We start from the raw sequence: 27,960 nt of genomic DNA on the forward strand, positions 1-27,960 counted from the left end.
TATGGCTGTCACATTTTTATATATAATTTTGTGCACCATTTTTCCTGGCTAATTAGGCTGAGAACTGACAGGAGCACCACATACATATCTGGGACTGCACAGCTCTGCCAACTGTTTGACTTCCTGCTCATAATACTGTGGCTTATTGCCAGCAATAGACTTATAGATGACAAGTGACAATAGATGTGATATATATAATCACTTACTTGGCTGCAGTATTTTCTAATACAGCTATTTCAGGGAAATTAGGGCTAGCACATGTCTTTTTTCAAACTTACATAAACAAATGTATAATTACCTTGATCTGGGGTCCAATTCTCTGTTGCCATGATCAGGAACTCTTCTGTGAATTGACCTGTATTTTTGGCAGACAACAGCTTTGAATATGTCAATGTTTATTTGCTGTCCATATAAAATATTCTAAGTCTATTCTCTTAGACTTGCTAAACCTCCACTGATACTCACACACAACTTTCTTTTCCTTTAACTTATTTTTTGAACTATTGTTACAAGTTATCATCCTAATGCTTTTAAATAAACGTTCACCTAGTTTGCTAAAATGGCAGAGACCAGAAAAATGTGATTTCAGCTATCTTGCACTAATGAACTTGTAGACAATATCCTACAGAAAGCAATCAGAAGCTTTTCTGGCTACCACAGGCTGAGTTTTATCTGAGATAAGACAGTATCAGTTGGGTTTTTGGGAGGGAGGGAGAAAAGGAACTCAGTTTGGTGGGGGGTTTTTTGTTTTTTTAACTACCCTGACAAGTACCAAATTTTTTTCTGGCCTTTACTGCCTTCAGCTGACAAAGCATACTTAGTTTGCAAATAATGTGTTCAAAGATGAATAGAAAAAATATCTCTTAATTCTCTAGAGACATGTTTGTAATAAGTTACTCATTCTTGGAAAAGGATTTGGCCCTTTAGAAAGTGTGAAACATTTGAGCCTGAATCACCTGTTAGCTGATGAGCAGCACAAGCAAGAAACACATGTGACCACATCTTAATGTGGTATTTCTCTACCATTTGCATCTATAGTCTAAGATAAACTAATATATTCTGGCTTAAGTCTCTACTCAACAACATCCAAGAACACTGCAATTATCAGTTTCATCTCTCATTTAAAAAGTAATTTTTCTATATGGTAGACCAACTCCACAGCACGTCTCCATTGTGACTCTTGACATTTATCTTTCTTAAACATTTGTGACAAAAAAAGAAAATAATCTCCTGTTTTGACAATACTTACATACCAGGTGTGTACGAAAGCCCCCTTGGGCTTTCATAGGTACCATGCTTCTGGCTCCATGCTTTCCGAGTAAAAAGCGTATATGGAATTCATCCTAAAGGTGTCAGATAGGAGACCCAGAAATATTCCCTCTGACCTTTATCTCATTTTGCCCCTACTGTTTGCAGCCTCCTCTGTGTTATGGCATCCACTGCTTGCAAGTGCAGAGTGTAAAGCTGCCCAAATGGTCTCCACTTGTTTTCTATGATTCTGGATGCATTTCAACTTCCATGAGGTCAGACCCAGAGGAGGACTTCAGTCACCAAAGCAGTATGGAAGCAGAACACAGTCCCTCCAACCAAACTGAATCCACAAAATTCCCACCCAGCTGCTTAGTCCCCCAGTGCCTGTAGGCACTTATGCAGTGCCTGAAGTTCTGCTTTGGTGCACATCCAGCAGGGAGGCCTGCATAGCAGAATGGCATGCATTCAGAGTTACCTCATGCCAAAGTACCACTGTATTTCACAAATCAGCTATCCCCATTTCCAGATCCAGGCTCAGCCCTTAGACCTGAGCACACCTAGCAGAGACCAAAAGCATAGAGCTAAACTGACCAGAGACTCCTGCTTTCAGTCAAAAAGAGGATGTTTCAATGAGGGGAGGGATCAGCTTTCCTATAAACATATAGTGGAGGCTTGTGATTGCCCATATGTAGGAAATTTTTGCTCTCATACTAGAGAGAGTAGATGTATGTGTTCATACATCAGCTAGAGCAGTTGAGATATACGGCATGATTATTCTCAGCTGCAAGCGTGGCAAGCTCTGACAAAGCAGAAAGACAGACAATGTAGTAAACTAATGCCAAAGCCATTTGTTACAAAGGAGAAAATCTTTTGCTTGCTTAGGGAATGAGAACCAGCCCATCAGATTTATTGCCAGTGTTATGTGCCAAGGTTGGAATTCTGCAACATACTGTCAATCAGACATGCTGGCAATGTCACATAGCCAGTTAACCAGTCTTTTTCAATTTACATAATTGTTCCATTCATTTTCCTTTAACACTATGGATAAATACACTGTGAAGCAGATATTTTTTCTTTAGGAAAGTGAGAGGTGTAACACTCCCAGAAGACATTTCTGTCCCTCAACTACATCTTGTCAATATTGTAGTAGTTATTGGAGAAGAGTCACAGTACCTCATCAATTTTGAGTATGGCTTTGTTTTGTGAATGTGTTTGTTATACAAAGTCCATTTGACTAAAATCGTGAATTTTCTTGAGTTCTGATACTTACCTGGATTATTTCAGCCTGAAAATTTTCTGATATTCTGAATATAATTTACATTCCTCTTGGTAATATTTGATCACTCCATTGTACAGTTTCAACATGACTATTTTTGCTTGCTTCTCTTCCAAAGAGCTGATGTCGTCACTGTAGTCTCAGATATTTATGGATGTGTAGCTTATCGACTGGCCTCCATTTTCCTGTTCTGCACTCCAGAAACAGTTTGGTTTTGTAGTTTTGCATGGCACAGAAATGTGCAAAATAGCTTCTAAATCCCTACAGTATTCCTCAATACAGTATTTTCTCCCCCCTCTTGCCTCCTCGCAATGATTTATCTTGTCATGAAAATACAAAGTTTTTCCACAGTTTCCAAAGACCTCCTGCATTATTTGGGGCTGGTGGAGGGAGGCAAAGAGGGATGGGAAGGAATGCCCTCTAAGCTATTGCTTGTTTTTCTTTTTATCAGTATGCTTCCATTATACTACTGGTGGTTTGTTTTCTGCTTCTCTGCTAGGTTGTACTAGCAAGGCACATATCTACAGCACTTGGTAGAGTCTGTGCTTGATCTTGGAGCATTCTCATTAATTTTCTGCATCTTTTGTTCTCATTACAAAACTCCACCCTTTAAAACGTGCTAATCATGAGTCAACCATTTGCACAAGCTAGCAATATACCCTCCTATTTTTTCTCCAGATTATTGATTAAACATAAATCCTGTCACTGAACTCAGCATCCTGCTGGTATATGCAGATGTTCTCAAACCATACTGCAGCCTCAACTTGCAACTGTTAATAGGGTAGTTCTTACAGGAAAACATTAAAATTGCCATACAGTATCAGTCCAAAGATTGATCTAATGCAGCTTCTTGTGGCCAAAAGCAAATGCCTATGAAAATGCACGAGGACTGGAAAAATATATGATACATTTCCTTAATACTCACCCCGTCTGAGTGTAGTCTCCTTCCTTCCAGCTCTGTTGAAAGTCTGTCATCTTCTTATGAAGATTTAAGGACTGTGCATTTGTTAAACAGATTCCCTTTTGCATCCATCTGCTCAGCAGCAGGAACACTGGATGCTGCCATTGCTGCTGTTTAATGTTTTGCTTAATTTGTTTTGTGCTGAGTTCAGATATCTTTAGGAGGTGAGTCACTTCAGCATCATGCTCAGTCTTCAAGCTCAAAGCTCCACTCCTCTCCCATAAGCATTTTCTGGAAGTACTGCTCCTATAAATAGAGAATAATACAGCATTCTTATTTAGAGGCGCTCAAACAGTTAGTAACAAGAATTCAACCATAATGCGCAAGCAATAATGGTTTTATACAAAATTAATAAAGGCACAATACTACCTTACCTGGTTCCTACTGATGATAAACCCTTATTTTATCATGCATTTTAGATCTGAATACTATAAAGTTATTTAAAATAAATAAACAAAATATACCAAATAATACATAAAATATAAGCCTTCATACGTTGGCTAAATTAATTTTAGGAAACATTATTAGATACAGTAAAATCACTAGATATTAGACAGAGACAAGGGTGAATATTATTTTTAAAATCAAAGGATGCAGTATTATTCATCTAGGTTGTAATTTCAAACTTCGGATTTTGAGAGAATAGTCTAGATGCTGGTCTTTTTTATTTCATAAGTTATTTAAATCCATTGAAATAGATACCTCACTATGCCAAGCAGTGTTACCAAGCAATCAAAATCTGGAAGCACACAAGTGCCACTGAGGACAAAACATATAGATCATGTATTCTGAAAAGTATGTTACCCTTTTGTGTCAAAAATACTATCCAGCAACTTTGTTCCAACTGGATGTCTACCAAAAAAAACAAGACAAGTTGAAAATCAGTAGAGTTAAACCCCTTGGAGAGATGTAATACTGTGAGTATAATTGAAATGTTAATAATTATGCTCATACTGATAATTACCAAGAATAGTTTGGTACAGTAGTTACAGAGCTCACCTTTCACCTCTGGGTCTTGGATTTGATTTCTACCTAGGACTATATGAAAAGAGTTCAATTATCTCCATCTCCCTTTTAGTGGGTGGATTTTCCACCCCATTCACACTTCAGAAATAAACAAGAATAAAAATGGAGAGGGACAGAAAGACCATTTTACGGTCCCTAATTAACTAATTAATGTGAAGTTGTTGGTTTTTTTTAATTAAATTTGTCAGGAAATGTAATACAGTTTAGACCATTTGGGAAAGATATGAAATGATTGAAAAAATGCAAGCTGAGAACAAAGCTCTACTGAAGACCTTGCACTACAGTTTATTTTCATATTTTGAATATGGTATAACACACAAAAATTACAGTGGTCTTGTAATGTAAAGATAATACATTTTGTTGCTGTGCAACAGCCTCGTAGCTGTGTATCCAACCTTACCAACATGACACAAACACTTTAGCACAACACTTATTTCTATTCAGTCTAATGCATAATAAGAAAAGGAAACAAATTATAGCTTATGCGCACAACATCAGTTCAAACAAATACACCAAACCTACTCAATGTTTTGATGCTGGATTCTGACTAGTCCAATTGCACCCATCTACATACAGCAGAAAAAAGTAATGGTTGCTAGACTCCCTAGGCATCTACGCTTGAGGTACATGCGGCGCTCTAACCTGAAGGCCTCAAAAATGTTATAAAGTTCTGCTTGCTTTGCGGTACCTCTCTCGGACAGAACTGAGAGCTCCGTGTTAATAAACAGGCCAACACCTGAAGCCTAATGCAGGGTTCTGATGCTGTACACAGTCAGGAATTTAGGAAAGAATATGAAATGTCTCCTGTAATGCCACATGAAAACTAGAAGACTTCTGCAGACTTGTAAAAGTCTCCACACTGTGGTAAATGCTGGTTTAATCTGTGAAACGAAGCCTTAAAAAAATACATTTCCATTGTGGGCATAAGCTACATTACTGTATTAAAAAGATTAAACCAAATGGGATAACGCTTCATTCCTATCTAGAAGCAATATCATCATGATCTATACCCTTCTTAAGTGCTCTAGAAACTTAAATAAAACAGGAAATGAAACAAGATCCAGACATCATGGAAAAAAGCATATTTTAGAAAGTTTAAACTCTCCAGTACTTCAGTGCCACAACAGAGGAAACTAAGCACAACCAAAGCCTGGAAATGAATGTGAATCTTCCCACAGATTTCAGCAAGGTGTTCCAGAATGGTCGTTGTGTGACTCGATGGAGTTAAAAGACCCTAAGTAGAAAATAACATTCAAGAGGAATTTGAAACAAAGAAGGCTAGAGACGGGAATATGAGAGGATTCAGCTTAGCATAGAACTGAAATATATGCACCTTTGTATCATACTGGGCTTTGAATTATTCAGTGCCACAGGCTAATTGTGTTAGGTATCTACCAAAACAATTTGCTACAGCAATTGCTTTTCCCCATGCTGTACTGGTCAAATTCACAAACCCTGCCGTATTAGTACATAGGTTTTAGGAAAGTTGCAGCAGTCCATCTCTGACAAAATGCAGTTTGACAGTGAAGATAAACTTCAGCAGTCTGGAGCCTGTTCTGCGGGGTGGCTTGTTCATTACCCCATCAAACCTGTTCCATTTCTTATAAAATACCTAAGTGGGCACCGAGAAACAGAAGAGTGAGAGAGAATGACTCTAGTTCTCTGGGAAGAGCACTGGGTTTGACATTTGTTTACTAACGATATGTTTCTGTGTCATGAATCTTTAACTTTATATAAAGTGCCAACAGGAGAGACTTTGTCTTTCCTCAGTGGGTTCAAACCCACCCAGGCAGTAGGAAAAATGAAACAGGGGTGTCTCACACTCACAAAGCGCTCCCATCACTGATAAAGACAGGGTAAGACCACCACTGCTCTATTCCTGTTCTGCTTTCCCATGTTTTCATTTGCAAGTGATTTGATTTCAAGTCAAATGGTAAATATTGTCTCAATATATATGTGTTTTCCTTTTTCCTTCAGCAAGGCTGGGAAGTATAAGGGACACAGGAGGGAGTAGGGGCATTCCAGTTCAAGCCCAAGGCCCAGAATCTTAAGAAATAAAGCTTTACTAGCTCTGTTGTTAATGGTGATGGGAAAGGGAAGCATGGGACAAAAATCCATGCCAGCTATAGAGTGTGTCCATGTAATTGCCTATATTTTTTGCCTATGGTACACACAGTTTTCTTTTTTCCTCATAGATTCCCTGGCAAATATTAAATATAATTCTTACAGTTCTGAAGAAAACTGTTCCATTTCATTCAGAGCACCTTAAATACTTGGTTCCTCACATATGGCAGGGTCAATTTAAATTTACTTTCTCTAACAAAGTGTTTCATGATCCTTTATTTCTCTCTGCCTATGCTATGACAACATCATCCTAAATTGCTGAGATAGCCAAAAGAGGACATTTATTAGGCAATACTAAAGTTTGCTCTCTCAGTGCTAGCAGCATACCTCATGGATGAGCTATACTTCCATTTGGTAAGTATATGAATTGCTCTACATTTTTCACATCTACAGTTTTAAATGCTAGATCTACAGCAAGTGAAAACAGAGTGCTTTACTGAAGATGGGGGAATATTGGATTATCCTAACTTTACTTTCTAAAGTAACAGGATTGTTCATTCACTGAGTGACTCATAAAGGGCTTTCCTGAAGGGAAAACTGTCAGAAGAGACCATTTTATTTCCTTCTGTAAAGTAAGCACAGCAGTCCTACATAACCAGTTTAATAGTACTGACAGTAAAAGTGCTGATCACTTGAACATAACAACCCATTTGGTAGTAGACACATCTAAAAATAAGGAGAAGAGGAAGAAAATACTGCAGTATGAGGGTGGGGGGGGGGAAGTTATAAGATGCAAGGAACAAAGGGATCTGGACATCAAATGGTTGAGTGCACTCTACTGCAGGATCACACCACAGAAAAGACATGCTGTGAATCTTTCAGTAACACGCCTGCTCACACGAAAAAGGAGGTCCCCTAGGGAAACTGCAATTGCAATTACTGCCTTGGCCTTGCAACACAATCTGGGCATCACACAAGTCTCAGTAGGCATTTCAGAGTGCAGCACCATCCAGCATATGCCCCTTGGTTAGTGTGGATGACTCTATACCCTGGCACATCCTCACTTAGACTGCCTCAAGCCATAAATATTTCTAGAACAAGACCTCACAGAGTCTGCTGCATCCTGAAGATGCCTACAGTGCACATCCTCACAGACTCTGCAGGAGCCAGTGTGGTCAGTCATCTTGTCACAGAGATGCCCAGACCGTCATATCAGCAAAGAGGTCACTGTCAGCGGGGACAGCCTGAGCTCCAGGGAGGAATCCCACACTAAGTCTCACTACAAAAGGACTATGCACATGACCAGAGCAGAGCAGGGGGTTTGAAGGGCGCTGCCACGCGTGCTCCACTTACCTCTGAGACAGGCGTCATACTGAGGGCACAAGGGCAGTACATGACAATTTGCCTATGCTACGGTTTATTCTCTGGCTGTATACCTACCTGTGGCATTGCCAGTCACAATAAAAATATCTGCAGCAACCAGAGTCTTACGAAGTTAACTAGCAATTAAAATGCATTTTGAAATTCTTGGAGTGGTAAAAAAGGCATAAATCTACAGGGAATGCAGGAGTCACTGGAAGGAATAGGGCACAGAAGAAGAAAACCAAGCCAGCTGAAGGTAATCAAATGTTGTCATATTAAATGTGCAGGTGCTATATTGCACCCATAGAGTTCAAACCACTGAATATAAGGTTCTCCTTCCCTGGGTTTTAAAACAGGAAAAATACTAAGCCCCAAGTGAAACTGGGAAAGTAGAGAATCCATTAAAGATATTCTCACAGTAGGCCTTCTATTTAGCAGCTCACTGCTAAAGGGTTTACAAACCGTATAGTTATCAAGTAAATGATAGATGAAGGAACTTAAAATAGTAACGGAAAATATACATTTCTTTGACCTTGCTCTATTTTATTTCACAGGAGAAGTTTATCTACAAAATAGTTAGACATCAAAGGATTCTGGCCTTGAATCTCCTCTCATGCCTGCTTTACACTCATGTTTCTTGTGTGTGTGATTTCTTTCAAAATGTCAATAGTTCCACTTCTTCATGTATAGTTTTACTTATCCATGTCCCCAAACCCTCTGATTTCTAAAGAACAGAGATATGGTGCTATCGGTCATTCCACCTGTACTCTCTGTTACTTCCCCCGCCACGTTCGCACACGCACACACACACAACATCCTTCTTTTCTCACCATTAGCATTTAAGTACTTTCTGAACATGAGGATCTAAAGTAAACAGTATTTCAAGTGCATACGCATTAATGTTGCGGGTCTTGGGAATATTGTCGCTTTCATTTTGTGCACTTGCTCACAGTACATTGCACCAAAACCAGCCTGGGCCTCACTCTGTGATTTCACATTTGTTTAAAACTCTACCACTTTCTCAAAATTACCAACTTCTAAAGAGCTAAGCCTCAAATTGCATCCGTCCTTCTATTTACTTTCCAGTGCCATATCTGTGACTTTACACTTGCTGGTATTAAAAATTATGTCAGATGCAATTTCTTACAGTCACGTATCTCCTAAGCCTTAACTTTGCCAGTTTTGCATAGTGAATGTGTTAATCTCTTGCTCACACCTCTATTTTCTTTGCACTTAGTTCACTATTTTTAAACTAGCATACTTGCTCATGTGCGCCGCTAACTGCACTGAGAAATGTTATCTTTGCACACGTGCCCAGGGCTGCCAAAGGCCTCAGATAGGTCACCTGCTGCGGGACCTGGTGTTACAAGGGGTGGCAGCCTGGAGCATAGCTATCCTTCATGCCTTTCCTCCCACTTCTCCCAGCCTATTCTGACACTTTCCAGGCTCTGCCAGCTAATTTCCTTATTGGTAAACGGAAAACATGGTGAAGAGGCAATAGCAGGGCAAATGCTTTGTCTGACGGGAGCAAAACAGCTCTATAGTCCTTCATATATGGATATCCTTCATGGATATCACATGTCTACGAAAACATTTGCACATCTTCCCTCTCTTTTTTCCTTTAAACTGCAAATTATATATTGTCATTTCTATAGGCAAGCATTCATAATTAAATACCAACTAAGAGGCTGCTCGTCACCACAGCTGTTAGGGCCCTCCCTCGGCCAGCATCCCAGCGCTGCAGCTCACACGACAGGTCGCTTGCTCCGCTCCCAGCTCCAGTGCCCGCCCCTGGAACGCGGGTTCCCAGCGCCATGCAGGCTCCAGCTGCTTCACGCTGTGTTCAGTGTGGACGTACAACACACGTATTCAGCTTAGCACAAAACTAGCTAGATCAGTACCAGGAATTTGGTTGTTGCAGACAGTCTTATTTGAAGTACAGATTCCCTCAGTTTTTACGGTAACTTGTTTTTTTCTTATCACTGCTGGCATTTATGTTCCCTATGAAATGACACAAACTTCCAAGGAACGTCTTCTTCAATCCAGTGCAAATTCCTTCCACCTTAATCAACATTTTCCTTGTGTAGAGATAACGATTCACATTAACATTGAGTACAAATACCTTACAACATTCACAGCACTATGTGAAAACAGGAAAAGACATTTACCTTATCCCACCCCTTATCATTCTTTGCAGACATACATGCTAGTTCATTAGGTGTTTTGGATTCTCTGACTTATTTCCTTTGGAAATCACTAACTGATTTTTAGACACCTGTTTTTTTCACCATTTCTTTGTAAATAAGTATGTCTTTTTTACACTAAAACATGCTAGCTTGGTTAAAGAGCTTTTTTTTTTTTTCCTCCTATTTTTCCACAAATACGGTTCTGTGGAAAATGGAGTCCTAGGGCACTGGTTCTCTGCTTGTCTTTGTAAACTGACTATGCTTTTTGTTTTTGATGTTGTTGTACGCCCTCCCTCTTCCCTCTGTCTTCTTCATATTTCTATGGCTAGAAGACAAAACTGAGCTGGTTATTGAGACAGTATCATTTATTTGTGTTCTTTAAGCAGGCTGCAGCAGAGCCAGAAGATAATGGGCACCTCATTTATTCAGGCTTTGAATGATCATATTTAATTCCCAGTGACAGCTGTCTTCACCACATTAGCATTGCAAATCAGCTCTGTTTTGTAATGGCCTTCTATTGAGCATGATTCAATTATGTGTGGTCCGTAGCAAGGCAGGATACGGTCTTAGTATCTATAGCAATATTTCTGCAAGCCGCTGCTCTTTACACTGCTCACAATTAAGCTGTCTGTTTACCACAATGCTTTCCTTGAACTACACTGAACTCTCTTCATTTTGCAGCTAAATAAGGAAGAATGAATATAATTTGTAAAAGCAGTTATCTGGTCAGACATATTACATACCCCATCTTCTTTACACATGCCTGGAATCAGGAAACACTTGTAAAAGCAATTGCTATTATACTTAAAACATTTATATTACAGAAGTCGTTAATGCGGATTTAAATGATTATACAGTGTTAAATGGTACTAAGTACTAAAGCTCAATGCTGGTTTGAAGATGGATTGTAATAACACACCAAACAAGTAAACTTTCTTTTAATATCATAGTTTTCCCAGAAAAGGGCAACAAGAGGCTTAACATTTATAAAGCAAGCTAAAAATCACAAAATTTGGAAAATGCAGTTTCAAAAGGTTGCAGATGTCCTATTTAATTTACTGTGAAATGCCTATAGCCTGTGCATATATTTTCTAGGCTTTCTGAATCTTGGACTGACAACCAAATTACATTTCAGACTCTGCTGCTGAAGGCCTGGAGCACATCACTATAGCTTTAATAGATTCATATATTTGTTATAATATAAAAACCTTCCTAAATTCTGATTTCACACATAAGGCAAGTCCTGTTATGTCATGCATACTCCAAAAGCAAAGTTTTTTCTATACAGGTAGCAATAAGATGTGTTTTACTCTATGCAAGGCAAAACACAAACCTTACTTTTTTCTCCAGGCTTTCCACTCATGCAATCTCTAAAACATCCAGCTCTTGCAGAAATCTTATAACACACAACACAACTCTCCCCAGCCTCCAGACTGTTTTAGCACCTTCAGCCTGATAATGTCTACACATAGGAGAAATATGATGTTATTTGTTCTACAAAATAGAGTGACCAACCATTGTTCTAAATATTTTATCAAACAATAAGAGGGAAGGCTTTTTGATCATACTCTAATGTTGAGTTGTTTGAAGACCCTGCCTACGAAATGATGAGCACTTACAGAGTCTCTTCTGTGGGTTCTCCAGTATTCAAGATTTGTCCTGGGCTGAAGCCAAAAGCCGCGAGAAATGGGCTCAGGTGGGATGGAAGCTCACAGACACCAAGTGGTAATGCTAACCACATCAAATGCTGCTGCATAGGGTATCGCTGTGCCACATTATCTGAAGGTCAGATTGGAGTAAAGAGGAACTCTTCTGTCATTAGAGTACTACTTTAGCTCCTCAGCTTATACACGGCCTCTCTCAGAAAAATGATACGAAGTTGTAGAAAGAGAAACAAAAGGGTGATGCATTTTGACTATTGAGAACTTAGATGGAAAAATATATCTATGGATGCTGCTGAGTTCTGGTGTATTTTATGTTTTTACAAAAATTTTTAGTTTTTGTTCTCTTCCCTCCTTCTCCCCCACTCAACAGCTCATTATAAATCTGCTAATCTCTAGATCTAAAAAAAATAAAAATTAAAAAATAAAAAAAAAAAAAAGAAAAATCCAACCAATGGTTTGGTGCCCAAATTAAACCCTTCTGAAAATCTAACTCCCATGAAGACATTGAACTGTGCCTTGTATCTGCTCCATAGTGATAGTCTGCAGCGTTTTTACTAAAGAGAATGAGGGATGCAGAGAACCCAGTCTTGAATTGATCTCTGTCCTTCTTGACCACTTTTTTAAAAATTGGCTTTAGGCTTTTTCTTTATAAGCCTTCATTTGCAGCTTTCCCTCTCCACTGTTTCTTATGCTAGTTTCTGTTTTCTTTTCCTACTCAGGATTTTTCCCCCCAGGAAGATTTTAAACATGCTTATTTCTTGATTACGTTTAAGTTTATGGGGTTTTATTGCATTTTACATCCACAGAGGTTATATGAAAATAATGGCTGTTGTATCACTTAAATAGGCGATTCATTGCATTTTTCAGGTAAGCCTTATTTACTCATTTTCAATGGTTGTGTGTTTTACATGCATCAAGTCATACATTCACCTTGCTGGAAAACAAATTGAAATTTGAAGAAATTTGATTTGTTCTTACCATGCCAACTGCATGAAAAAGGCATGTGCAAGCAAATGCCTGTACCTGCTATTTTTGCACATGATCCTGAAGCTGTTTCAGGAGACTGAATCTCAAACCAAGAAAGAGCTGCAGAGAGTTGGTTGTTTGAGTAGAGGCTCAGGCCCAAGTCCTCAGAGGTATTTAAGGACCCATTGCCTATCAGTTCAAGTGCTAGATAAAAAAAAATCTGGCTACATATTTTAAAGAGAAGCTGTACACATATTTTAAAAGTTAATACATAAGCAGTACTGGAAGGGAAAGTCTGCTCTGCTCAGACATCCAGAAAAGGAAGATGTCTTGATTTTTTCTAAGCTGCTTGAACCTTTCTACTGATTAAAAATGGTCTACAAAGAAAAATGGAATACTTGATAATGGAATAAAGTAGTCTCCAGAATATATTATCCAGCACTTTAGCGTCACATTCTCTAAACTCTTCACAGACAATCAGAGATTTTTAAAAAAATTTGTTAAAAGGGAGTTGTTCAGTTCTTTTTCATATCATTTCCCTCACTTTTTGTAATAATATCTTGAAAGGTTAAAGCTAAAATTGGTTTTCTTAACAGAAACCAACATCAGAGAGAAAACTTTTCTTAAGGATGAATAATGGAGCTGGGAAAAGGGTGAAAGAAAGCATGCACCACAAGCTCTACAGGGAAAAACAAAGTGAAAGGGTTCAGCAAACAGACTGAAGGAGAAACAAGATGGATGTTCCAACCTTTTCTGTGTCTTTCAGTGTCTTTCTTCTGTTGAAAAAAAAACTTAAGAAAACATGCTTTGGTAAACTGTAAATTTTATACTTAGTACACGATTCTACTATGGCAAACATTGAAACAACTTGTACATATTAGAGTATCTTTCTTTTTCATCATAGTCTTTCATCCCATAAGCATTGTGCTGTGGTTAACAAGGAAAAGCAAGTATGATGCTTATACTGTGGTAGGCTAGTAGGCTTTCTGGTGGAGTATAATCCCACATTATGGCATCCAGTCACATGGATAATGGTGTCTGATATTGTTAGATTGTTCTCAGATTCACATTTTCAGATGCTAATCCTTACCAAAACATTTTTTGCCTATTTCCTCTCACCTATGGAAACAAGGTTTATGTAACCTTAGTGTCTCTCTCTCTGACCTGATTTCCCCCTACCACAATCATTTATAACCTAAATCTGAAAGGTATTAGAGGTCTGACAGACAGTTACACTCCTACAGGTTTCAAGGAGACCCACAGCTAGGGAGAGTGAGGGAAAGACACAAGCTGCTACCCAGCCAAGGGAATGACAGACAGACAGACAGGCCTCTGACACTGGTCAGGCAGTGGGCGCAAATGCACTGGTAGATGATCAGCATATATCACTCTGGGTCACCCACATTACCAGTGGAGGATGCCACAGGGGCATGGAGTGAGGCAGGAACTGGCCTTATTGTAATGATGGGCACAGGGGACCCCAATCCAGAGGAATCTAGGCTTCACTGATTTGGGGAACACCCTGTTTATTTTGACATAAAATAGCATGAACGAGACTAACATCACCTATTGAGTATGAATTATTGCTATGCAAGACTGGTCATCTTTACAGTCAATTACAGCAGAAAAGCAGGAAATTTCTTTCTACATTGCTTTATGTAATGGATACTAATGAAAACTTTCTCCACCTGTCATGTGATTTGGTGTAATTAGAGTGATTTGTTCTGGTAATTGTAAAAAGGTCAGGACCGGAGTTCATGAAATATGAATCACTTCCACACCCTATTTCAATATTTATCATCCGATGCTATTCATAGATACCATTAATATACAAATCAATTAATTGAGAAACAATTAAGGTTTCCACAAATAAAATAAACAGGTCACAAAAGTAAGGAAATGGAAGGTATAACACCATAACACCTTTTCATTCTTCCAACCAGAGGCACATGTTCTTTACCACTCACACATCATATGCCACCACTTTAAAGTCAGATCTCCTAGCGGTGCCAGCCTTACAAAATCATTACTTATCAGTTGTACTGCTGTAGTACTCTGGTGTCCTTTATATTACTATCTCTGCATCAGGTGATGTATGTTCCAAATACAAAGGCAATTAATGCAGACAGATCAATGGGGGAAATAAAGCAAACAGTATTGCTCAGCACAATCTCAGATGACTACGCTGGTGTTTGCTTCGTGTTAGTCATAGTTAAGAAGAACATTAAGGAATTTGGAGGATAATGAAATACTTTGGGGCTGCTTATAGGGACATTCTGCTTCCCCAGCTTAAGGGGAAATTACAGGAGTACTACAGGAAAAATCAAAAGTGTCTGCCTCAAATTCTAACAGGTGGATGAGCAAGGCTGGGCTTGTGGGCTGGCTGGAGATAGGTGTTAGCCCTCAGTCCTGAAGTAAGGTGATAGGTAGCGTGCAACACGTTGTGAAAGACCTTGAGAGTGAATCAACAGCTTAGATTTGGTGAAGCAGGAAAAGAGGAGTGGGTTTTACAAAACAAGAAAACTAAAGGCAAGAGGAACATGGAAAGAAAAAGATCTTTGCAGCAATATTATGAATTGTTAGAGGAACCAAATTACAGCATTACAAATTACAACAGAAGACAAGAAGTATGTCATAGTAATCAAGGCACAAGATAATGCCAACTTTTGCTACATAATGAGAAAGACAGACAAGATTTGAAACATTGCACAGAGAGAATCATCAAGACAGCCTGAATGGGAGGAATAATTTACAGAGCAAACCCACACCACGTGCCTCACTGACAAGTCTAGCAGTGTTCATAGTCACAAAAATGGAACTGTAGGCTGGAATTAAGGTCAAAGCTTAGTAGTCTTCTCTGCATTGAATTTGAGTGCACAGGCTTCTTTGAGGATATACAAGAGAACTGGTCCAAGATTTTAGTTTGGACAAATTAAGCCAAGACTGGAGTAGAGGGAGATGTTTGAGAGGCATCAGACTAGAAGGGCTTGTCAAATTCATGTTTCCGCAGACATATACTCAGAGATACAGTTAATGAACAGGAATCGTTCATGTAGAACTACTATAAAAATTGTAAGGGGTGAATTGGGTGATTTCTCCAAGGGAAGCCTTCCCAAAGCAATCAGAACTAGGAAAGAGTCAGAAGAGGACAGAATCTGAGCAAACAAAAGGCTTAGAGAGAATAACACAGTCATCATGGTCACACTTGGCCAACAAGTCAAAAAGGATACGGATGTAACACTTACTCACTAAATTTGGCTACAAAGAAGTCGTAGTGACAGAAAGAAATACCAGTGAAGTGCAGATCAATAAAACCAGATGGAGGGGATCAAGGGTGGAACTGGAAGAGAGAAATGGAAGTAGAATTTTGTTAAGCAAGCTTCTAGGAGTTCAGATGAGAAAAGGAGGGGAGAGGCAAGTGGAAAGAAAGGTCCTATCATTTAGAATAGGAATCTAAAACATGCTTTTACTGCAAGAGAAGCACGTGAAGTTATGGATAACTTTAAGGGAGGGGGCAAACGGGGTCACCACCAGGTTTATATTCTCTGCATGAAACTTTTAGCAGGAGATCATCTGGTAATGATCTTGCTGGGAATATTATCTGTGCTGTAACGATCCGGTGAAGCAGGCTGCTGCTTCGTTCTCATGCATAGCTTGGACATTGCATAAGCACTTTTGAAAGGGAAAAAAGTTACAAGTTCTAAGATGTTTACCCAAAAAGCCTCTGATTTCACAGTGGTGCTTTGAAATAAGTTTAGTCTTATTGATACCAACCTCCAGAAAAAGAGTTGAGTACAGTCAGCACAGAAACAACTCACATCTGAGAATACATGGAGAAAGGACAATGTATTCTTCCTTATTTCAATGCAATTAGAACTTCAAATACATTTCTGCCATAATTTTGAAAAGTTAACTCCTTCCTGCAGTCTTTCATGCAAGTCAGTTCTTCCATCAACTCTTCTCTTGAAAGGAGTTGATATCTATCTATATCTTGGCTCTGAAGCTTTTGGGGACTAGACTGCTTGGAAATCTAAGAAGCAATCACTTCTCAGCATTTTGTTAATATGCTCCAATAAAGTATATTACAACGAAATATCAGCACTTAAAAAGACATGACTTACTTATTATCAATGTTAGTTAGAGGAATGTAGTAGCTATAGGCAATTATATTTCAAATACATGGCTAGTTTTTAAAATAAAAAAAGCATGTTTGATTTCTTAGATATACAACTCATAGAACTTGTCTTTACTAAAAGATACTACTGTTAAGTCCTAAACTGTAATAAAGTGTATTTTATAAAAGAGTTTCTGGTGACAAAACGCCAGTAAACACTTACAGTTCATATGAGTTAGAAAAACAACCAGTCAATCCACAATTGCTGATACAAGAACAAGCAAGCTGTTATTTTATTGTTTCCAAGTTCTCCCTTTATTAAATAATTTAAATATCAATACTGGGAAGTGTTGGCCAATAAACCTGAAGCATATTCCAGTAGTCTATCAATAAGTGTGTTATGTTAAATTATCACAGGTATTAATATGTCCTCTAAAATCAATATAATCTATGAATAAATAAGTATTTAATTGGGATTTTATTTTTCTTCATCCAAACTTTAAATATTCATTCCCTAGATAATAATGGAGAGCAAAGACATGTAAAAGACTATAAAATTCTGTCTTAGAAAATGAAAGAGAATCCAGTTTTTCCAGGTTTCTAGTTCTGTTCTAATAAAATTTTTGTGGAATGCAATTTTATTTTCTCTTACATTCCTTTCTTCAATATAGATTCTCTGTACTTGATATATGGTAATTCACAATCACCAGTTTTAAAAGGCCTTTAAGGGTACTATAGATGGAACAAAGAGAAGCTGTTCTAAGAGCCAATTCCCTGAGTTCTCTGTGGACAAAGAAGTCAGATTAGCAAGCTACCATTACAAAAGCAGCTCTCCAGCATGTTCAAACCTTTTTTCAGTTTGGTTCAAATTAACAGTTGCCAACTAAAGCAAGGAGATCGAAGCTGAGAAGTTAAACAATATAAAACACATGAGAAATTGTTCATGAAAAGCAAAAGCCAGTCAAATAGCCATCTTACCAAATTCCAATACAGTTAAATAAACAGAGTATGGTACTTCTAATATATTGAAACAATCCTCTAGCTTTCTAAGACATCCTGGGTTGTCAGTCTAATGAATACCACAGCCATTCACAGCTTAGCAGCCATGCCAGAGATTCAACTCAGAGGTTAGTGCTCCAAAAGCAAAGCCTGTAGCTCCTCAGCTAAAGGAAAAATTATTAACTCAGAGCCCTACAGAACATATGACACAAAAAGGGTCAGTTATTTTGTACATTTGAAGACTTTTAGAAAGATATCCTATTTAGATTTTGAAATGTCAGGCAATATAGATCCCAACACGTAGTGCTTACTGTTAAAAATGGTAGCTTTAAATTTGCTGGTGTTGATTCAATGCCTTTTTCTACACAATTCAGTAACCCTCTAACACCTATCACAACTCCAAGTGAACACTATAATGACATCTTTTAATCTGCTATCTATAGGGAAAAAACTTGCCAAAAACACCTTGCAATAGACAACTGCATTTTCAATTGACAACTGCACAGGTACGCATGCCCATACATGCATGCAAGCAAACATAACTTAACTATCAGAGTTTATTTTAATTTTTTAATTGAAAATGAAAGATATTTTGATAATGCCATATACCAAACCACTCCGAAATAACCAATTTATCTTTGGATTTTTAAAGGCTGAAAATGCAATAGGGTGGAGTGCAACAAAGTTATTTAAGTTAATGACAGTCTACGAGTGTCATGTTTGGTGCACTTCTATGCATCATAACAGCGCATTGCCACATGAAATCAACAGGTGACTAAGGAACTCTCATGTTTTTAATTTCAGGGAAAATTCCTCCTTCTTATATAACAGTATCTTAATAGTGGGGATGGATAGGAAGGATTGCAAAATACGGGAAATATATTGGTATTCCAGTATCCAGGACATTCATACTTTAAATATATTGTGACATACAAGATTTGGTTTATAAACAGTATACATCATAACTGATAAAACGTGTCACAGTACCTTGGAATTATTAAAATCATATATAGATCCTTAAACTTCCATCCATATACCTATCCTTTTGCTTCTCTTTATTAAGAACAAGCCAATGTTATCTTTGAGCTTAAAAAACAAAGAAATTAAAAATCAGTGATGTCTTCATCATGAATATTTGTCCTTATCAGAATGGAGACTCCTAGAACAATTACTATGTATCTAGGCAGCAGCACTACAAGTGAATGTGAATTAGCATCACTACAGATTATTCCAATAGTTCCTATTCATCAAAAACACAACAGCTTCAGGAAAACATCAAACTACCACATGCGACCAGACAGGAGATCTCTCCGAAAACACATTTTCAAATCAAGAGACAACTCTAAAACTATCAAAAATACTAATATAGAAGGAAACCCACAAGACCTGCATGCCAAATTAGAATGCTTAACTGAATCCCTAAATAATTTCTGAGATCTGCATCAGAAAAGCTCTTATTTGTGAAACATAAAAGATTATAAGCAGACAAACCATTCAGACAGCGACCTTGCCAGTACTAGGGGGATAAATAAGACAAATAAATAAATAAATAAATAAATAAATAAATAAATAAATAAAGCACTGTCACATTCTCCAACATTCCCTATTGCTCTACCTCCCCATAGAAATGTCACTCAGTGGAGGAAAATGTGTCAAAATGTGGTTCATACATGAAAAAGTTTGGGAAAATGAAATGTTTTGACAACATTAATTCTTACAGCAGAACATATATAGGTAAAAGAAAGTGAACAAATATTTTCAGGGATTACAATCTGCATTCTGATAGGAGAATTGCTAACAACTATCAGTATAATATATCTGGGTGAGAGAAGGAAGCATTTCAAACCTGACTTAATATTGGACTCACCTCACTGGGCCAACATTTGTGCGACTATGTACAACCCAAAAAATCAGATTCATTTCTGGAGTCCAAAACAAACTTGTGGAGACAGGAGTCAGCAAGAAAATTGATTTCTTTTATAAACTGAAAAAACACCAAACAAGTTTTTTGAGAAATTTTTTTCCCCACCATACCATATTTGTTTTCTGTTTCCTGATCAAAATATTTTGCAAATAGTATTATCAGCCTCACATACAAAGTCATTTACAAATATAGCCAAGCTTTACCTTCTGCATTTTAATAGCATGAAGAAGCAAAGCCTGTGGTGCCTAAAACATTTATCCCAAATTGTATAACAATAGCAGGAACTGAATCCTGCTCTTTTCACCCAATAATTTAGTACCCCATATGGAAGTTAGCAGACATATTCTAGAAATCAATCCTACACTGAAATTGTGTTATCCAGACCACACTATGAATTTTCCATTTTGAGTATTCCTACTTTGGCATAAATGCAAATCCCATTTCTACTCTGACTTCAAACTCATTGCAAAAGTTCAAGAAACGAGTTCAGAACTTTTCTACAAATAACTTTGGTTCAACCAGCTGCATACATATATTAAATGTAATCAGAAAGCAACTGGCAGTCCACGATGCACCGAAGGGGCCAGAGTGGCTGAGAACTCAAATGTGTAAGTTCAAGAGAGTAATTTAGAAACCTGTTCTTCACTGACACTTGCAGTTTTCAATTTGCATCTCAATTTTGGACACAAATTGTTGAAAGCACCTAAACATGGACACTGCAGCATGTGCACCAACACCCGAGCCCTGCTAGGAGACAAAGTTCAAAGGTTCTTAGGGCCCGTCTATGTCCCAAGGCAAGAGATGCTGATATGGTGCTCAAGACAGTGCTATCTTCAGCCACGTGCTTACACTCTGAAAAGGCCATTCAGGCAGTGGCCACTGCACAATATATCCAGCACCGGATACACCTCTACATGGCATTCCCAGGCAGCCTGACCTGACGCACCAGATATGCTACTCAGAGCTGCAGCCCCCCGGAGCCTTCTCAGAGCCCTGCACAGCACATGCACGTCACATAAAGCCAGCGCCGAGTTTAACACAGACAGACCTTTTGTGCTGGAACAAAGCAGTTAACACAAGTTCCAGTAGGACACAGCATGAGTAGCAGGGTGTCAATTTAAACAGGCACTTTTGTTCTTCAACTTTCACATGTGAATATCCCAAGCAATACAATACCTGTCTACAAATTTTAAATATATATATAGCAAAACACTTGATTTTTGACTGTCCATCTAAACATTTTGGTTGCCAATGACAGTATTAAATTAATTTTCTGGCATTACTCCTAGCTCACAAGTGCTAAGGGTTTGATTGTGCCTCACACATTTAGGGGATTTCTTTGCACAATAGTCTTAACTATCAGAAAAAAATTAAAATACAACTTGCCCAGCTTTACACCCAGAAGAATCTAATTTTATCTCTTCAGAAAAGGGAGAGGGAAACGTCTCAAACATTTTGCAGACTTTCCACGCGCTGATTCCAGAGTTATGTTTTTGTTCATATTGGGCCTTGACAGAGAAATGATTATTGTCGCATTAGCTTTATAGACCCACGAAGACGACACCCGCGTTCTCTGACCATGCTGTTTTCTGTTCCCACAGAAACCACATATTTAATGGGGGCAGCCCTTGAAGTGAATGGAAGTCTTTGCATTCATACAGTAATAAAGGACAACAACCACCTGGACTACTGTTCTCCTGATACTATTTTATAAACACAAAGATACCAAAAATACTGAACCATTCCTTTCCTTCCCTATTTTCGCTTTACTAAAGCAAGACTGTAGAGAAACCGAATTTACATCATTTGCCACGTTGTGGAGATATCTCTCTCATTTAACCTTAACCCACACTATACTTATTATTTTGAGTCTCAAGCTGTATGTTCTATTTTATCCCTTATTCTTAGCAACACTGAAAATATTTGTATGCTATCAGATATATAATAAAGGTACAAGTAGAAAGATTTGATATCAGGTTTTGATAAACAAGATTTGATACAAGGTTTTTGGGTTATTATAGAAAGATTAGCAATTCTTAAGTGCCCAGTTACACCAAATTTAATCATGCAACACCAATGAAAACTTGGTTAACTTTTATAGTAAAAATAGGAAAGCAGGAAGGATGGATAGCAGAATCAGAGCTTACACATTTAGTGTTGAATAACCCATATTTTCTATGCTGTTTTCCATGAAAACAGACATGCTAGATCAAGCCAAAAGATTTGTCTCAGCCAGTGTCCAGGAGTCAATGCTTAGAAAAAAGAACATAAGACAGACAGAAAGTAAAGTGGTGCTTGCTAGCTATTCTTGTTTAAAATCATCAGTCTCATATTTAATAACTCTACATGGTCTTCCCTTTATAAAATTGTTTAATCACTTTTGAACTTTTTTTCATACTTGTGGCATCCCATGACAATGAATTTCAAATGTAATATTGTTATGCAGGAAAGGGCTTTCTTTTGTTTGTTTTAAACCTGCTGCCTAATAGTTTCCTTGGGTACCCCATGGTGAGTAATCATTCCCTGTTCAGTTTCTTCATGTCATTCATAATCTTATATTCCTCTATCATACCCACCTTGTGTTGTCTCTTTTCCAAGCTGAAGAGTACTAGTACAGTTATCTCTCTTATACAGAGGCTGTTCCTTACCTCTAACCTTCCCCACTGCTATTCTCTCTGCCCTTTCTAGGTCTATATCCTGAGGTTCCACAAACCATTCATTATGTAGCCACCTCATCAATACAAGCAGTGACATTATCGGGCTTTCTGTTTCTTTTTTTATTCCTTTCCTAATACTTCCTAATATTCTGTTTGTCTTTTCATGGCTTCTGAAAACTGAATTGATGGTTTTAAGGAATTAATCAGACTAGCTCCAAGTTCATCTTTGGGAATTTAGAGTCTACCACTCAGAGCTTCATAATAACAATTGTTTTTTTCCTCATGAGTATTTTTGCCTTAATTTGCACTTTTATCACCCAGTCACTCAGCATAGGAATATCTTTCCCTGATCATTTGCTCTAAGTTTTGACTCTAATTTTACACTAGTCAAAAAAATCTCTCCTTATTTACTCTTTTCCAGATTAGTTAAAAATATGTGGAATAGTAGAGATCTCCATGCAAATACAAAACCATCTGAAAAATTATTATATATCCTATTCCCCCCTCCCTTTTTTTTTTAAACAGTTACTGATTCAGGAAAGAAACATTTCTTATCCTGTAGCAGTTAACTTTTGATATCCTTTAGTGAGAGAGCCTTTTAAGTATCAGATCTTAAGGGCCAACAAGCATATCTCCCTTGAATGTTTCTGAAACACTTTGTCTGTTGGAACTACAGGGTCAGGCTTTGTGTTTTTGTATTTTAAATGCTGTTATTAGTTGTTTTAATGCTTTTAGCAAGTCAGTGCTCAGAATCTCTTTGGCCTGCTTCATAACGGTTTTACACTGAACTTGCCAGGTTTTTCTATTTTCTCATTTGGATAGAAGTTCCACTATGGAAAATGTCTCTGGTACCCTTTAATCAGTTTCTTGCAAGCATTTTACCCTTTTGACCGCCTCTTTTAATTTCTTTTTTAAGAAGGTTCTTCATTTGTATGTACTTTCCTGTTTGCAATGACATTATGGGCAAGGAGGTGTCAGGCAGGGAGGGACTTGGCTTTTTTGTACCTTCAGTGACACTGAAATTGAGAAGATTGTGGCCAGTGTCACAGGGTAGATCTTCATTATGATTTCACAAGTGAATTTCAAGAATAAAAAGAATTTTCTTTTCATTATGATTTTCTAATGATTTCTGATGCTGGATTAAAATAACTGCCTTAGGGGTTTTAACTGCTTATGGGTACGTACACAGTACAGCATGTAGGTAACATCAAAATCAAAACTAGACTACTGCCATTAAATAAGTAGAATAAGATACATGCTCTCTTGGATTATTTGTGAACTACTGTATTATTATGATTAGTTCAATTGACTACTGCAGGGATTTTGATTTTTTTTAAAAGGTAATGTAGTTCATGTGCCCAGCTAAGCCTGCCTTTAAATGAAACTGTAGACAGTTTCACTTGGGATAAACATTGCATTTTGTCACTCAGCATGAATACACAAAATCCAGCTATACTGTAAGGAAAAGAGATCTTTGTTATCATTTCAGCAATCTCTATTTTTATTATTGAAAAGAAAGAGTAAAGAATATTATTTGCATCAGTAAAATTAAAAAACAAAAAAGATAGCTACAGGTTTCTAGTTAAGTAAATAACTTAGAAGAAATTCTTATTAAAAACAACAAAAATTTCTCTATATTGCTACTGGCATGAGTGACTTCACAGAAATTATTTCAATTTTTCAGCGATTTGTTTTCTTTCTTTGTGCATAGCATGAAAAATTCAGTACATTTTGTCACAAATACCCTTCCTTTGCATTCTTATTTTTAAGCATATCAGAAGGCAAAATAACCCAAAATGAATAAACTAATTTTTCGCTTGTGTGACAGTAATTGCCACATTGTACCGGCCATAGTGATATTGAATGAAAGTATATTTTCTGTTCATCATAGCAATTTTTTATTTACATAAACCACTAAACAGTATCAGTCCTCTCTGTCTTTTACAATTGTGGCTGACAGCAAGTTGTTTGAAAACCAAACCGTGCACAAACATGACAAAAGTCAATTTTAGTAGATTTGGAGCAGAACAAAGGCTACAAGATGAAAACCAATTCAAAACTCAGTGTTTCAACAGGGTATGTTTCAATGTAGCATGGTGAAAGAGAATTAAAGATTAAAAAAAATCTCAATTTCATATAAATATTGAGTAGCATTTGTTGACAATTTAAATTGAAAGTTGCAACAATCGTCAAGGTCAGCAAATAACTTTCATCCCTGCACAAACAAAAAGAACCAGTTGCCTTTGGATCACTGTGAAATCAATTCAGAGATACAAATATAGTTCTTTATAATTTTTGCTCTATCTCTTTTGCCACTCACACTTTCTTTTCCCCAACTCAGTGAGCTTCCCACAAAACAAGAACAGAATGAAGACAAGGCCTGCTCATTTTACCCAGAGATAAATTCACTAAGGCCACCCCTACACAGGGGGGAACACTCAGTGGGTTCATTTTGGTAAGAATATGTTCAGTGTTCTAAAAAAAACTGTGCAGTGAGGCAAATTTTGAATACAATTCATGGATGAATAAAGGTGACTGAAGGCTATGTTAGGGACTCTTACTTTCTTAAGTGGGCATGAATCTAGCAATGATTTTCAGGACCACCTGAAATCTAAACAACAGGAACTGAATAATAGCAGCACCACTGCCAAGAGGAATTTTCCATCCTATAATTACAAGGATTGCAACAACACCCGCCCCCCTTCTATACACTTTACACAGGAAAAGCAATATTTTTGTTTCGAATACACTTACAATATAATAAAATATTGCACATACCTACCTCATTGCAAGAACCCTAAAGAAATCAAGTTTAGACAATCTCAGATATAGGAAAGCATACACAAATCTATGTACACACAACATTTGAAATCATGTAAGTTACACTGAAATATAATCTGGCAGCAAACTTGCAATACAAGGAAGCAAAAATCTTCTCTTTTTCTCTCTATTCTTTTCCAAATTTATACCTTCTCTCTTCTTTCCTCTATATCTTGCCTTGCTTCTTTTGCTGTCAATTTTAGATTCTGTTCTCTCTTCCTCCAGTTCCATGTCTATTATTTTAGACAACCATTTTACTTCCCTTCTCTTTCAAACCCCTCTTGATTTATTTCTTTGCATCCAAATAGCTGTGCTGGCAGGGACACAGCCTCTGTCCAAGCCAATCACAGGTAGTTTACACCCACTGCTTATAGAAGGTACTCAGGGTATAAACATCTTTTTTGCTGTTACCTCTGCGTCCACTATATCCAAACACGGTTTTCTCTTTTTGCATTTGTTTAGTTCAATAGCATGGTTTAAAAAACAAAAATAAGTTTCTCTAGTTGATGCTTCTCGTCTCCTCTCAACTCTCCCACCTGTAATGTAGTTACTCGTCAATGCATAGCAACCAAAGTAAGGGAAGTGGGACCATGAAGGATGAGTGGAAATCTTGCATACCCTATTTTACAATTTTACCACTGAACTTTCTGGTATCAGGAAATTCAAGAACTGATTTATAAAAAGATGTCTTCTGATAAATATTAAGCCATATTAACACCAGTGAAATGCTTGAAAACACAATCCTCAGAGTACCTGGCATAAATATTTACCCATGTTCCAGTTGAGATGAAAGCCAGGTAAGTTCTCCAGGTATCAGACGATCAGTGGCGTGTCTTTTCTTGCCAACATCACGACAATTTTTGAGAACAACATTATGCCCCTCATTCTCAGATGTAAATAATTCTCAGTGGAATCACCGGGATGTGTAGCTGAGGAGTTCCAGAGACATTTTGCCTGGCTATAGAACACCAGAATAAAGGGTTTTATTGCTCAATATACATTTATTCACAGAAGCTAACAAGTATTTGCAACATTTTCTGCAATTTAAATATCTTTCATTTTCAATTTTATTAAAGCCTGTTGATGGGGAGAGGAGGTTCTTTTAACCGAGTGATGGCAAGGTATTCATAAAGCCTTTTCAATCATACTCTGCCAGTTCTTTCAGCAAGAGATTCTTGCAAAAAGTTGCTCTCAGCTTGTGAGAAATCATATATTCCAGAAGTACCTAAGGTCTGAGATACTCTGAATTCTTTATATTCATTACCATTTAAACAAAAATGTTTCCCTTAACCAAGAAGGAGAAACAAATCCCTGGACAAAAAAATTCATTAATATGTACCATTATTTTTTTACTACTAAAATTAATATAGTACAGTTGTCAGCTTTATATAATTTCAAATAAAAGGAAAAAAAAGAATGAATAAAATTCCTTTAAGCAAGAGATTTCCTCCTCAGAAATACTTTAACGAATAAGAAAAATAATGATGAATTCTGCTAGGAATCACTTCATTACTAAGTTGTCATTTTATTAAACCAAGCCACTCAGCACATCCAGAAAAAATAAAATAAACGGCTCATTAATTTGCTAATAGAACTGCAACCTTCATAAATCTCAAAGTCCTAACTGAATCTTAGATAGCAAATGCCCTAACATGTGTTGTTAGACACTTGGGAGGTAAGTATGGCTATCCTCCTTGAACAGATTTCCTCCTCTTTCGGGCTTTTTTTTTTTTGGTTAAAATATTAGATTGCCACTAACTCTCTTTTCTATGGCTCACAGGTTTTTTGTGACTGAGCCTGTTATAACCTCTTCATTCCTCTCTGCACAGTCGTGCAGTCTGTTTAGGTAGTAATCTTTTTGTCATCAGGAGTTACACTAGTGCAAAGCACAAGATAGCCTTTATTTGCTGCTCTGATGCAAACAAAACACTCTACTAACTGGATATATAACCAAAGTCAGTTTCTTTCTAGAACTTTTGTTATGTTGTTGAAATAGATTTTACTTTTATTTTTATCATGTTGATATAACAGCTTATTTGCAGTGATACTGCAGTGGTTTTGCTAAAGAATCGTTTTCCTGACACAGCAGAAAATAACCCAGTCACATTTACCTTCGTAGTAAGCATTCAAACAGCTTCGCCATGTTTCATGTTGTGCCTCATTGTTCAGTCTAGTTTTAATGTCAAATGTGGTATATCTGCAAGTTTGCGTTACAGTATTTTTGGCTACGCTGCTATCTGTTAGTGTTTTCTGTGAAGGGAGGCAAGCGAAGTTACATATAGTGACAATGAAGCAGTAACCATTTTGTGTTCAGATGCAAACCAGCACAAAGAAAAAAGCCACATTATGCTTCCTACAGAGACTTTAACTGTGGATTTGATTTTGTGCTTCTCATATATAAAACTAAAATTATTATGATTTGAAATCAGAAGCTGTGCATGGACTATAGTAACACTATTTCCCATATACTGATAAAATGTTTGGAGAAAACATCTTCAATTTCTTTATCGTATTACTTGCATGCAAGCAGATTTTGATGGCTAGGTACTTATTATATCAAACTGAACAAGAAAGCTATGATGTATCTAGGACGTTGCCCTGGTCATGAGTGACATGGCACAGAGTCCTACCACGTGGAGAACTAGCTAGCAGTAAGCCAGGTTCCACATGCTGTATGAAGAGTAGACTCA

The 27,960-nt window shown here is 37.4% G+C and overlaps 1 long non-coding RNA gene across 1 annotated transcript; it reads right to left on the reverse strand.

Moving 5' to 3' along the window:
- Positions 1–297: 297 nt before the first annotated feature.
- On the reverse strand, positions 298–26,223 carry LOC135328649 (uncharacterized). Its single transcript, XR_010389608.1, has 3 exons — positions 26,041–26,223; positions 3,453–3,734; positions 298–355 (listed from the first exon to the last, which is right to left on the reverse strand). It is a non-coding gene; the product is annotated as an uncharacterized LOC135328649 (long non-coding RNA).
- Between the last annotated feature and the right edge of the window lie 1,737 nt (positions 26,224–27,960).

This window comes from Dromaius novaehollandiae, chromosome 5, assembly GCF_036370855.1.
Source record: "Dromaius novaehollandiae isolate bDroNov1 chromosome 5, bDroNov1.hap1, whole genome shotgun sequence".
Taxonomy (NCBI): Eukaryota; Metazoa; Chordata; class Aves; order Casuariiformes; family Dromaiidae; genus Dromaius; species Dromaius novaehollandiae.